At 46.5% G+C, this 14,503-nt stretch overlaps 1 protein-coding gene across 2 annotated transcripts in view; it reads left to right on the forward strand.

Annotated features, from left to right (window-relative positions):
* TBC1D31 (TBC1 domain family member 31) overlaps window positions 1-14,503 on the forward strand; it is a 266,141-nt gene that overhangs the window by 44,017 nt on the left and 207,621 nt on the right. The gene's annotated exons all lie outside the window — the stretch shown is intronic.

Raw genomic sequence — 14,503 nt, forward strand, 5'->3', positions numbered from 1 at the left:
CATTTTAGCTGCAGTATTTTGCAGTAACTGCAATTTATTAACAAGTCTTAAATGTAGTTCAACATACAGGACAATGCAATAGTCCAGTTGAGATTTAAAAAAAAAAGAATAAATAGCCTGTATCAGCATTCAAAAGTATTCTGTAAAAAAGACCAATCTGATTGTTTTCAATTGTTGCAATTTAAAAAATATCTTTTTACTCAAGTTATTCCATTGTTGGGTTGGTTGTCTAATATAATCCCCAAAACCTTAGAGGATTTTTCAAACAACTATTCTCCTGAAGCAGTTGTAACGCTACAAGGGACCAGAGACATATCACTGCAAAAATACAGTAATTTTTAAGACTGTATTTCAATTAAAATTCACACATTTCATCCCCTCCCCCCCCCCCCCCCCCCAACACACACACACACATTAGATATACCTTTGCTGGTGGGGAGGCCAAAGCTAGTTGAAGAAATTCACTGCCATAGCATCCCCCTTCCTCCTTATGCTGCCTCAGGAGCAAGAAAGTCAGCGGGATACCTCCAGCCGCTGATGCTGGCACTCCCTAAGTATGCTCAGTTCATGCACAAACTGAGCATGAAATGAGAATGCTTGGAGAGTTCAAGTGTTGCTGGCTGGAGGCACCCCGCTGACTTCCTCTCTCCTGAGGCAGTAGTGGGTGACTCAGGCAGCGAATTTCTTCGGCTGGCAGGGCTGCAGCTACCCCACAAGCCATACTGCAGCTTTGGAGGGGGGACTGAGTCCATTCTCTCTCTCATATGTGCCCCCCTGTGCCTTCACACATTCTCTCTCTCTCTCTCTCTCTCTTGCATGCCCGATTGGTCCAGCGGCTCTCCCCTCCCTTTCTGATTTACCTTTTAATTTCCAGTAAGTCTTCCAAGGAATTTTAATGTTTTTGCCCTGCATTGGCAGTGTATTGAAACGCTGCCTTGGCCTGCTCCAGGCCTTTCCTTCTGACTCATCTCGCCCCCTTCAAAACAGGAAGTTGGGTCAGAAGGAAACGCCCGGTGCAGGCCGAGACAGCGTTTCAATTTGCTATCACTGCAGGGTGATGCAAATAAAAAGGTAAACCAGGTGAGAAGGGGAGAAGAAAGTTGCCAGTGGTCCGGGAGGGGAGGAAGAGGTGCGGGTGGGTGGAGGGCAGTTAGTTATTAATCGCAATTTATTTTTTTTTAATTAACATGCAACCCTAGTGATTTTGTCTTAGCTGCATTAAGCCTTAACAGATGTTGATTGTACCAAGAATGAATTAAGAGGCAGATGCACTAAAGCTTAATGAGCCTTTAATGACCCTCCAACGAGGAAAATTTGATCCATTGCATGCATCAAAGGGCTTTTACTGAGGAAGCCAGCAGCTAACGAAAACGGAATGGAGATGAGCAATTAGTGTGAAAACCCCATTGAAACGACATGCACTAACCTTTTCCGATTGCCTTTACGCAGCAAAAAGGCAGGAAATCTAACGAGAGGTCTGGACCTCTCGTTAGGACAGCTCTGTGCCAGGAAAAATAGTAAAGTGAAAAAAACAAACAAACTGTGAGCCAATCCCAGCGCATTAGCAGAGCTAATAGCACTGTGATTGGTCAAAAGGAAACTGAAAGGCACAATCCATAAACAGAAGCCTCTACAAGCCCCAAGGAGTTCAAAAATATTTTTTTTCTAGGCATGCATCCCCGTCCTCAGACTGCAAACAAAACACAAGCACATGGCTCCCAAATCAAAAAAAAAAAAAAAAGGGTCGGGAGGAGGCAAAGGCGCTCGTCAGGAGCGTCCTTTATGGCCGTCCTTGCCCCCCCCCCCCCCCCCCCACCCGTGGTCGCCGTTCCCCCCTGCCCCATTTCCCCCTGCATTCTAAATTAAAAAGCAAGAAGAAAAGCAAACGTACCTTTAGCAGCCCCGGCCCCCCTCCCTACCTCACTACTCTGTCTCCCCTCAGCTCCGCCTCCCGACATCCTCCGCCCTGTGCCCCGCCCCCTCTTGGGGTCATCGCCGCCATTCCCCTCCTCCATCGGGCCCCCCTCCCTCTTACCGAGACCGTGCAGTGCCTCTCTCCTCTGTCCGAAGGCGCTGCACGGGCAAGAAGAAAGCTGATGCCTGTCTTCGCACAGCTTCGGTCGCACGTCTCTCTCCTTCTGCGCCCGCCCCTGTCTGACGTCAGTAACCTACGTAGGTTACCGACGTCAGACAGGGGCGGGCCCAGGCGGAGAGAGAAGCGCGACCGAAGCTGTGCAAAGGCAGGCATCAGCTTTCTTCATGCCCGTGCAGCGCCTTTGGACAGAGGAGAGAGGCGCTGCATGGGCCCGGTAAGAGGGAGGGGGGCCCGATGGAGGAGGGGAATGGCGGCGACGACCCCAAGAGGGGGCGGGGCACAGGGCGGAGGATGTCGGGAGGCGGAGCTGAGGGGAGACAGAGTAGTGAGGAAGGGAGGGGGGCCGGGGCTGCTAAAGGTACGTTTGCTTTTCTTCTTGCTTTTTAATTTAGAATGCAGGGGGAAGTGGGGCAGGGGGGAACGGCGACCACGGGTGGGGGGGCAAGGACGGCCATACAGGACGCTCCTGACGAGCGCCTTTGCCCCCTCCCGACCCTTTTTTAAAATTTTTGTTTTGATTTGGGAGCCATGTGCTTGTGTTTTGACTGTGTTTTGACTGTTTGTGGCATGCGCAGAGCAGCTAACATAACGCTTGGCTGCTGTGCGCATGATTTGGGGGCCGATTAACGATGTGTATTGTGATTCTTTGATACATTGTACGTTTCAATACCGATCTCAGCATGTGTGACTTTTTTTTTTGGTGCATTCTTCGTTATTTTAAAATCGTTAGGGACTTTAACGATTTAGATTTTTTTACGTTTGGTTGCTGCATCTGCCTCTAAGGGTTTGTAGTGTCAACACATTGAATAATATCAGAGATAATTGTGATCCTTGTGGCATTCCAAAATCTGGTCTCCAACTAAAAAGAAAAGATATTATTCTTCTTAACACAATATGATCTATTTTTTTAAAGCCTTCTTCCAATTATAAATTGCTCCAGGTATTCCATATTCACTCACTTTACACAACAAAAGTTCATGGTCCGCTGTATCAAACAATCCAGAAATATCAAATTGGAGCAAGACAGAATGGACTCTCTGATTTAAAAATTCTCTAACTTTAGATACCAAGAGCAGCAGTAATGACTCCGTGCTATGCTTTGCCCTGAATCTAAATTGAAAATCATGCAAAGAGTGTGAAGATTCCAAATCGGAATTAATTTGTAATACTACTATTGACAATACAAAAAACAAAACAGCGGAATGCACAGCAATCTCAACTAAATTATATTTGATATAATGAGAGAAAAGATCTCATATGGCCAGCATATAGCTGTAGTGCCAACTGGCTATTCAGTTAATATAACTGTTGCCTTGCTTCAATCATATGTCATAAAAACTCCCAATCTACTCTTTTTTTTTTTTTTTTTAATTTATTTTAAATGATTTTTATAACGTGCCAGTGTGCAAAATAACACTCCCAGCTTGTACAAAGTCACAGTCCTGAATAAGTCTTCATAGACAGCTGTACTAAATTCATTCAACAAGATAAATTAGCATTTATCTTAAGTCTTCAATCCCTATAGGGATCTCCGTTTCACTGATTCACAATGATTGCTAAGCAGTTTTGTGATGTCTTGGATTATGTGAATGGGGCAGAATAATTATGGCTGCAGTCTTCATTCTCCCATGAAGAAACCTTTCGGTGAAATGGAGATCCCCATAGGGATCGAAGACTTAAGTGCTGCTATGGGCTGAAGCAGGTTTGGTTCCCACTTCTTCAGGATCTCTCCTTTGGAAATTGAGAGACTGGAATGTGTTTCAGCACTGATCATGCAAGAGCAGGGCGCATTGTTGCATCCCAGCATTGAATCTTGGATGTTGAGAGGTTAACATTAGCTTTTCTGAACTTGCCTGACAGTGTCTCTCTGTTTTTGCTGGCTGCCAGAAGAGATTCGACTAGGAGGGCATACTGTTTTAAATGGAAGCGGTCTGTACAGCCTTTAGTTCAGAATAATGTCTGCTTAGTTATTTGGATACTGCTGCTGAATTTTGGCGCATCTAGGTGACTTCAAGGAGCTGCCCATAACTGGATAAGGCTTCCCCTATCCCCTGCCCGTTCCCCCCCAACCCCTTCCAACAGTCATAACAGTCTCATCACTAAAAACCAACCTGTTCAAAAAGGCATACCAAAATGATCTATCCTAAATTCCAGATAACGAAACTTATACCAGAACTGGACAAAACTGAACCCTTGATTCAACTTGATTGCCTAATTTACTCTGTCACCATTGAACTTTAGCGCAATACCATTTTATTTCTCATTCCAGAAATGAACTCTCTATACCTGACTGCTTAAAGTACTCTCACTTATGAACTTTAATGCAATACCACTCTGTATTTCTCATTCTGGTAATGGCGATCGCCAGTACGGCATAATGTAAGGCACATTGAGCCTGCAAATAGGTGGAAAAATGTGAGATACAAATGCAACAAATAGAAATAAGGAGTAGGGGTAGATGATGATTTTCCCTATAGCCAAAAGTTCATCATTCACCCCTACTCCTTATTCTTTGGTTTGCATATTTTTTTTTAACATTTGCAATATACCATTAATAGTGAGTCCAGGAGACACATTCAGTAAGAACATTGATCAACATTGGACACAGGCACTTTGCCAAACATGGGCCATGTCCGGTCTACAATAAAACTATCTCCATTTCCTCTTCTTGTGGCCAACTGTATTTCTTTGATGTGGTATCCTCTGAGAAAATACTTTTACCTATCTGTAGCAGATGTTTTCCAAAGACAGCAGGTAGGAATGCCCAGAACCCTCTCTCAAGAAATTATATTTTATCAGCTTTCAGTGGACTTTGGGGGGGGGGGGGTTATCTTGTGTGACAGCAGCAAGCTGGAATAGGCACACATGCACAGTGAGGGTTTTTTCAGAAGTTCCTGTGCAGGCTGTGAGGTGATGTCACCTATGTGTTAAGGTTCCTATCCTTCTATCTTCAGATAACACCTGCAACAGGTAAGTATGTCAAATCAGTAGTGGAGTCGAAACCTGCAAAAGCTTATGAACACTGTGTAGAGAAGAAGATGCACACTAATGCTCTGGCTTTCATAAGTACCATGTCATCTTGTGTAGGCTGAGTAAGTCCTGCTTTCTTTATCATCCATACCAGACCGATCTAGAACAAATGAGTGTTGTGTCCATCCACCACAGATGGAGACAGAGAAAAAGTAGTTCTTTGTAATTCACCCCTTAAAGGGTATCATGCAGCTTGAAATGTTAAGTATTTTTCCCTTTCTCTAAGCTCCTCTGTTGTGCCTTTCAGTTCCTGACCTTGTTGACTGTATCAGTGGAGCAGCAGGCTTAATTGTGAATGGAATTCAGATACTTTAGCTATTTCACAGATTTTCTGGAGCTTGGATGACTCTTGGAGGTGCTGAGTCCCTACCCCCACCTTTATACTGCCCTGCAGTTCTTTGCTATGAAGATGACTGTAGTCTGTGGAGGCTAAACCTTGTTTGCCATATCTTTTATGAGCCAAACTATTTGTTGCCTATTTTGCAGTTCCTTCATTCATTTTCCCTGAGGTAAGTTTCCCTTAGCATTTCCTTTCCTCCTGTCAGTGGTCACCATTGATGGAAACCTTTCACTGTTCCTTCTGACCTTTTCTTTGTTGCTTCCCACCAGCTGCCATTTTTGTTAGAAGCAGAGCTTTGTTGGAAGTCTTAGTGGCTGTATGTTTTTTGGTAACTCTTGAGGTTTAATTTTTTTTTTAACGCGCTTCATTTCCTTCTAGGGCTGTGAACAGCTCGATGCTCCGGCACTTCATTTCTGTTATCAAATTTGCTTCAATTGGTGTCTCTTGAATATTGAAACGTACGGCCTGTTTAGCTCAAATCATTCTATAAATAAATATTTATATAAATAAAGAGAGAAAAGCGACCTTCCATTATGTAGCTTCCCACTATTCCAGAACTTGTGGGATAGTTGTTTCTCCGAGGACAAGCAGGCTGCTTGTTCTCACGATTGGGTCGACATAGTGGCAGCCCAGGAAACCGGCAAAATTTTGCAAGCAAAATAAAAATCTTTAGAGAAGGCTCCTGCGCACGGGCAGAGCGCACCGCGCATGTGTGAACGGCTTCCTGTCCACGCACGAGCGTGTCATCCCCAGTTTCTGTTTTTTTGCTGTGTTACCTTCAAGGCCCAGGAGACCTTAGCATTACCGCTTCTTTATCTTCTTTCTTTTTGTTTTTATTTATTTAGTTTCACAGAATTAAAAAAAAAAAAAAGTAGTTGTTAGTAGTCCCTTATTTTCTTAGTTTTTTTTCGCTGAGTATAAGTTTTCTTTCTTTTTGTTGCGGCCCTCTTTTAGGCCGCGTGGTCGGGTTTTCTTTTTCCCCTTTTTTTATGCCTTTTTAATTGGCACAATCACGTCTTTTAATTTCGCAGACGCCGTTTTTCCGTCCATGTCATCGAGGACACCCAGCAGCTTCAAGCGTTGTACTCGGTGCAACCGGACCATCTCGGGTACCGACCCCCACTCATGGTGTCTCCAGTGCCTTGGGCCCGATCATCTTCCAGCTGCTTGTAAGCTATGTCCTTTAATGAAAAAACGGACCCAAGTGTCTCGGGAGGCTCAACGGGAAAAACCTTTTGCTGATCGGTCCGGTCCTTTGACGTCGGTATTGGCTTCGGTACCGAGGTCAGCGGCGGCGTCGACGTCGAGGGAAACATCGACTTCGAGAGCACAGGGTAATGGCTGCCGAACGACCACATCGCGCTGGGAACAGCGAGGCATCAAGTGGGTGTCCACCTGCCTCGAGGCCTACTGCTATGCAGGCCCCCCGGGACCGACTTTCGTTGGATCAGGCCCCGAGGCGTGAAGCTTCCACGTCCTCTTCTTTGGTACCGAGGAGTCTTGATGACGGGCGTCGAGCGAAGGCTAAGAAGCATCAATCTCCTTCCATGCGCGGTACCGAGAGCTCCGGGGAGCCGAGGGATTCGGCACTCGAGAAGCGTCGGTGCCAAGAGGACCGCTCACCCTCTATACAGGAGGTGCCGATGCATCTGTCTTCTGGCAGCCTGGTACCAGCTCATGAGCCCCCACAGATTCTGCCACCGGCTCCTGCATCGGTCCCGCAGCCTTTTCCGATGGCAGCTCTCGATGAGCGCATCAGGGCCCTTCTTCCAGAGCTTCTGGAAGGATTGTTGCACCAGTCTACTTCGGTGCTAGGGGTGCTTGCGCCTTCTGCACCGACTGTTGAAGCAGCATCTGGTCCTTCGCCTGTGGTGAGTTCCCTGACCTCGGTGCTGCCTGCGGCATCGGTTGCCACCCGGGTCGACTCTCCGACGTTGGCGGAGGAAGCTTCGCCGAAGTCCAGGCAGGGATCGACTTCTCAACATTCCCCTCAAGGTCGTCGTTCCTCGATGTCAAGACAGGCTCAGGTTCGGGCTGCTCTTAGAGAGCTTTTGTCCGATACCGAGGATGAGCGTTCGTGGGAGGAAGAGGAAGATCCCAGATACTTTTCTGAAGAAGAGTCTTATGGGGTTCTCTCTGATCCTACTCCACCGATTGAGAGAAGGATGTCTCCACCTGAGAGTCTTTCTTTTTCCTCCTTTGGAGGTTGTGGGTGAGCCCAGGGCCAAGATGCTCGAGGTCTTGGATTATCTTTCTCCACCTACAGAAGTTGCAACAGCTCCCTTGCATAAGACACTCATGGAAGTTCTTATGCGAAACTGGGCATTCCCTCTCTCTAATCCAGTGGTCCCCTAAAAAGCGGAGAGCCGGTGATGGTGAAGTCTCAGCTACCTCACGATTCTATGGTGGTGGATTCTGCTCTCAAGAGAGCCAAGAGTACTAGGGACTATGCCTCAGCGCCCCCAGGCAGAGAGTCTAGGACCTTGGATTCTTTTGGGAGGAAGACGTATCAGGCTGCTATGCTCGCAGCTAAGATACAGACATACCAGCTCTATACAAGCATCCACTTGCGGAACTCGGTGAGGCAACTGTTCAGTTTGGTTAAAGCGCTTCCTCCGGAGCTCGCCGACCCTTTTCACCAGGTGGTCAGGCAGCAGAAGGCGTGTCGAAAATTCCTGGCCAGGGGTACTTACGACACTTTTGATGTGACATCCAGAATAGCTGCTTAAGGTATAGTGATGCGCAGACTCTCATGGCTGTGTGTCTCTGACCTGGATCATAAGATCCAGCAGCGAATGGCGGATGTTCCTTTCTGGGGGGATAACCTTTTTAGCGAAAAAGTAGAGGATGTGGTCGATCAGATCAAAAAGCACTATGACGCTATGGATTCTCTCTCCCGCTGGGCGTCTTCTGCTACCACTCCTCATCTAGGAGGTTTTTTGGAGGGAAGAGGAGTGCTCCCTATTCCTATAATAGCCGTAGGTACACTCTTACTTCTCAGCAGCCTACCCAGGCTCAGTCCCAGCGCGCTCGTTCTCGTCAACAGTGTGCGCCTAAGACCCATGCGGCTCCTCAGCAAGAGCAAGGGATGGGCTTTTGACTGGCTCCAGCGCAGCATAGCCACAGTACAAGTGTCCGTTCCGGACGACTTACCGGTTGGAGGGAGGTTAGTATTTTTTCACCAAAGATGGCCTCTTATAACCTCCGCCCGGTGGGTTCTTCAAATAGTCTGGTTAGGATACACTCTCAATCTGGAATCTATGCCTCCAAATTGTCCACCGGGAGCTCAGTCCTTCAGCTCCCAGCACAAACAGGCACTTGCAGAGGAACTCTCCGCCCCTTTAAAGGCCAGTGCGGTTGAACCCGTTTCACCAGGGGAAGAAGGGCTAGGATTCTATTCCAGGTACTTCCTTGTGCAAAAGAAAACAGGGGGGATGCGTCCCATCCTAGACCTAAGGGCCTTGAACAAATTCCTAGTCCGAGAAAAGTTCAGGATGATTTCCCTCGGCACCCTTCTTCCCATGATTCAGGAAAACGAATGGATATGCTCTCTGGACTTAAAGGATGCCTATACCCACAACTCAATACTCCTAGCTCACAGGAAGTATCTTCGATTTCAGTTGGGAACTCGCAACTTTCAGTACTGTATATTGTCCTTTGGCCTTGCATCTGCCCCCAGGGTGTTTACAAAGTGCCTGACTGTTGTCGCATCATCGCTACGCAGACTGGGAGTGCATGTGTTCCCTTATCTCGATGATTGGCTGGTGAAGAGCACCTCAGAGGCAGGTGCTCTACAGTCCATGCGGATGACTATTCGAGTGCTAGAGCTTCTGGGGTTCGTGATCAATTATCCAAAGTCCCTTCTTGTCCCGGTTCAAAAATTAGAGTTCATTGGAGCTCTGTTGGACACATGGACGTCTCAAGCTTATCTTTCCCAGGCAAGGGCAGACAATCTCCTGGCCCTAGTGTCCATGGCTCGAGCGTCTCAACAGATCACAGCTCGGCAGATCTTGAGACTCTTAGGACACATGACTTCCACAGTTTATGTAACTCCCATGGCATGCCTACATATGTGATCAGCTCAATGGACTCTAGCTTCCCAGTGGTGCCAGGCCACAGGGGATCTAGAGGATGTAATCCATCACCAACTTTTGCAGTTTCCTTCAGTGGTGGACCATTCGATCCAATTTGACCTTGGGACGTCCTTTCCAAATTCCGCAACCACAAAAAGTGTTGACAACGGATGCATCCCTCCTAGGGTGGGGAGCTCATGTAGATGGACTTCACACTCAAGGAGCTTGGTCCTTTCAGGAAAAGGGTCTTCAGATCAACCTCCTGGAATTATGAGCGATCTGGAACACTCTCAAGGCTTTCAGAGATCGGCTGTCCAACCAAATCATTCTGATTCAGACAGACAATCAGGTTGCTATGTATTACACCAACAAGCAGTGGGGCACCGGATCTCGCCCTCTGTGTCAGGAAGCCATCCAGATGTGGCTTTGGGCGTGCCGTCACGGCATGTTTCTCCAAGCCACGTATCTGGCAGGCATAAACAACAGTCTGGCCGATAGGTTGAGCAGGATCATGCAACCTCACGAGTGGTCGCTCAACTTGGGCGTTGTCCACAAGATATTCCAACCGTGGGGCACCCCCTCAGTGGACTTTTTTGCCACTCAGATCAATCACAAAGTCCCTCAATTCTGTTCTAGACTTCAGGCCTGTGACAGACTAGCGTCAGATGCCTTTCTCCTGCATTGGGGGACAGGCCTTCTGTATGCATATCCTCCCATACCTCTAGTGGGGAAGTCTTTGCTGAAACTCAAGCAAGACCGCGGAAGTATGATCCTGGTTGCTGCCTTCTGGCCTCGTCAGGTCTGGTTTCCTCCTCTTCTGGAGTTTTCCTCCGAAGAACCGGTGAAGATTGGAGTGTTTTCCGACCCTCATCACCCAGAATGAGGGGTCGCTTCTACATCTCAACCTCCAGTCTGGCTCTCACGGCCTGGATGTTGAGAGCTTAGACGTTGCCTCCTTGAGTCTTTCAGAGGGTGTCTCCCGGGTCTTGCTTGCTTCCAGGAAACATTCCATGAAAAAGTGTTATTCTTTCAAATGGAGGATGCTTGCCGTCTGGTGTGGCAGCAAGGCCCTAGATCCCTTTTCTTGTCCTACGCGGACCCTGCTTGAATACCTTCTACACTTATCAGAGTCTGGTATCAAGACCAACACCGTAAGAGTTCACCTTAGTGCAATTAGTGCTTATCATCAACTTGTAGAGGGTAAGCCTATCTCTGGTCAGCCTTTAGTTGTTCGCTTCATGAGAGGTTTGCTTTTGTCAAAGCCCCCTGTCAGACCTCCTCCAGTGTCATGGGATCTCAACGTCGTTCTCACCCAGCTGATGAAAGCTCTTTTTGAGCCACTGAATTCCTGCCATCTGAAGTACTTGACCTGGAAGATCATTTTCTTGGTGGCTGTTACTTCAGATCGTAGAGTCAGTGAGCTCCAAGCCCTGGTAGTGCATGCACCTTATATTAAGTTTCATCGTAACAGAGTAGTCCTCCGCACTCACCCTAAGTTCTTGCCGAAGGTGGTGTCTGAGTTCCATCTAAACCAGTCAGTTGTCTTGCCAACATTCTTTCCACGTCCTCATACCCACCCTGGTGAAGACAAGTTGCACACCTTGGACTGTAAGAGAGCATTGGCCTTTTACGTGGAGCGGACAAAGCCCTACAGACAGTCCACCCAGTTGTTTGTTTCTTTTCATCCCAACAGGAGGGAAGTCGCCATCGGAAAACGCACAGTCTCTAATTGGCTAAGGATTGCATATCCTTTACTTATGCCCAAGCTGGGCCTACTCTAGAGGGCCATGTCACGGCTCATAATGTCAGAGCCATGGCTGCGTCAGTGGCTCACTTGAAGTCAGCTTCTATTGAAGAGATTTGCAAGGCTGCAACTTGCTCATCAGTCCACACATTCACATCTCACTACTGCCTTCAGCAGGATACCCGACGCGGCAGTCGGTGCTGCAGAATCTGTTCAGGGTTTAGAATCCAACTCCGCCCTCCTAGGCCCATTTCTGTTCTGTTCCAGGCTGCACTCTCACTTAGTTGTGTTTCTTTTCAGGTCAATCTCTGTTATGTCCTCGCTGTTACGAGGCTCAATTGACCAATGTTAATTGTTTTGAGTGAGCCTGGGTGCTAGGGATACCCCAATCGTGAGAACAAGCAGCCTGCTTGTCCTCGGAGAAAGTGAAGATACATACCTGTAGCAGGTATTCTCCGAGGACAGCAGGCTGATTGTTCTCACAAACCCACCCACCTCCCCTTTGGAGTTGTTCTAGTTCTCAGGTTGCTTTTTATTAAACTGGGGATGACATGCTCGTGCCGCGGGCGGGAAGCCGTTCGCGCATGCGCGGTGCACTCTGCCCGCGCGCCAGAGCTTTCTCTAAATATTTTAATTTTGCTTGCAAACTTTTGCCGGTTTCCTGGGCCACCGCGAACATCGACCCAATCGTGAGAACGATCAGCCTCCTGGCCTCGGCGAATACCTGCTACAGGTATGTATCTTCACTATCCATCAACCAGCAGGTGGAGATAGAGAACTGAGCTGAAGCGTATCTCTCTTGGCATCCAGTCCATCTCCTCAGTATTTTCTGTCTCTAGCACGTAGATGGACACACTTTTCAGCTTTTGGTTCTGAGTGATTTGCTCCTGGTCAAGTTAGTCAACTGGTCCCCAGTTGAGCTTTGCAGGTGACTTGAGTCTGCAGAGTCATATCTGGAGGCCTTAAGATAAGAACATAAGAATAACCAAACTATATAGAGAGGAAAGGTCCCACTTAACTTTCTGAAGAGAAGAGGACATTTCTCTGGTAAGTGACATTATTTTGTTCTGTGCTTGGTAACTTAAAGATTGGGTTTAAAAGAGGAATTGTAGAATATTGCTAAACACAGAATAAATAAAAAAAGAAGATGCAAACTTTATTAGCTAGTCTCCATACCATTTCCCCCATAGTTTGAAAACTTGAATTTTCTGTCTCAGCATTAACAGACTTTAGAAGGAACAGGGCCTAGTTCAGTCTTAGAAAAAAATAAGAGATAAGCAAGCATTATTATCTAGTTTCCATAGTGTGCACCATTTTCCCCATAGTTTTAAACTGAAACTTTCTCTTGAGATAGAAACTTAACAGCCAGGAGTATTAGTAGTAAAGCTCAATCTGCCTTAAAAGAAAGTTATTTTCTGTTCTTTACCTGCTGGAGAGGTAGCAGTGCTACTGACCTGAATTAGGTGTTAATTAAGATGTGAGGAAGTAGAATATTTGCAAAAGTTGCTAAGGGCAATCTGATTAATATGCTAGCTTCAAAGGGTTTGTTTGAAGCAGTCTGCTTAGAATCCAAACTATATAGAGAGGAAAGGTCCCACTTAACTTTCTTTCTGAGAGATTCTGAGAGAAGAGGACATTTTTCTGGTAAGTGACATTGTTTTGCTCTGTGCTTAGCAACTTAAAGATTGGGTTTAAAAGAGGAATTATAGGATATTGATAAACACAGAATTAAAAAAAAACAAGAAAAACAACTTTATTACCTAGTCTCCATACCCTTTCCTGCAGAGTTTTAAAACTTGAATTTTCTGCCACAGCATTAACAAAGTCTAGAAGGAACAGCAGGCCCTAGTTCAGTCCTCATTCCCACCCCTAGCTCAACTCTTCATTTATAGTGAATTATTCTAATTAGGACAACAAGAGGAGAGTTTTCATTAGTTTTATTTACATTTAATTAGTTTCTGAGAACAAACACTAAATAAATATTATATCATATAATCTTAAGGGTCTTTATAGTCATCTGATATCCCTAGTACCTTAAGCTTTAATTAAACAACTCTATAATACTAAGATGCAGGCAGCAGTCCAGCAGCGACAGGGGTGCTATCCAGTCTTTTGCATTGAGTGCCACATGTATGATTATCTCCCAGTTGGTGAGAGGTTATTTGTGTGTGCTCGATACAAAGAGCTCCTAGCTCTCAGAGAACGAATCTGATCTCTTGAAGCTAGAGTAGCAGACTTGGAGTTGATAGAGACAGAGGTACATAGAGGAGGCCTACAGGGATGTTGTAGAGAAGTCCCATCTCCAATCTGGCAGCCCCTGTGCTGCCTTGGAGGAGGGAGATATTCTTAAAGGACAGCCTCACTCTGGTGCAGCTGGAAGTAATCCTGTAACCAGGACCAGCCCACCAAGGGATGCAATATCCTCTCGCACTGAGGATGTGTCTCCAGGAGCTTCTGGCCACAAGGAAAGGATTAGGACTGCTGTTGTAGTTGATGATTTGATTATTAGGCATGTAGATAGCTGGGTGGTTTGGTGGTCATGAGGATCGTCTGGTCACTTGCCTGCCTGATGCAAAGGTGACCGACCTCGAGTGTCACCTAGATAGAATTTTAGATAATGCTGGAGAGGAGGCGGCTGTCTTGGTACATGTAGGTACCAATGATATCGGAAAATGTGAGAGAGAGGTTCTGGAAGCCAAATATAGGCTGGTAGGTAGAAAGCTCAAATCCAGAACCTCTAGGGTAGCATTTTGCAAAGTGCTTCCCGTTCCATATGCAGTACCCAAGAGACAGGCAGAGCCCTGAAGTCTCAATGCATGGATGAGGCGTTGGTGCAGGGAGGAGGGTTTTAGATTTGTTAGGAACTGGGCAACATTCTGGGGAAGGGGGAGCCTTTTCCGGAATAATGGGCTTCACCTTAACTAGGGTGGGACCAGGCTGCTGGCATTGACATTTAAAAAGGAGATAGAGCAGCTTTTATACTAGAACCTGGGGTAAGGCCGACAGTCGTTCAGAAGCACATGGTTCAGAACAAGGTACCTTTTAAAGATACCACCAAAACAGGGAAGATAGGGTATCCCAATAGCAAGGTTGCAAATGATACCATAGTAGACCAGGTGTCTTTAAATAAACAATATGCAAAAGATTGCAAATTAACACTGTCAACTGCTCAGCATGATATAAATAGGAACAGCAAACATAGTTTGAAATATCTATATGCG

Source organism: Microcaecilia unicolor, chromosome 1 (genome assembly GCF_901765095.1).
Source record: "Microcaecilia unicolor chromosome 1, aMicUni1.1, whole genome shotgun sequence".
Taxonomy (NCBI): Eukaryota; Metazoa; Chordata; class Amphibia; order Gymnophiona; family Siphonopidae; genus Microcaecilia; species Microcaecilia unicolor.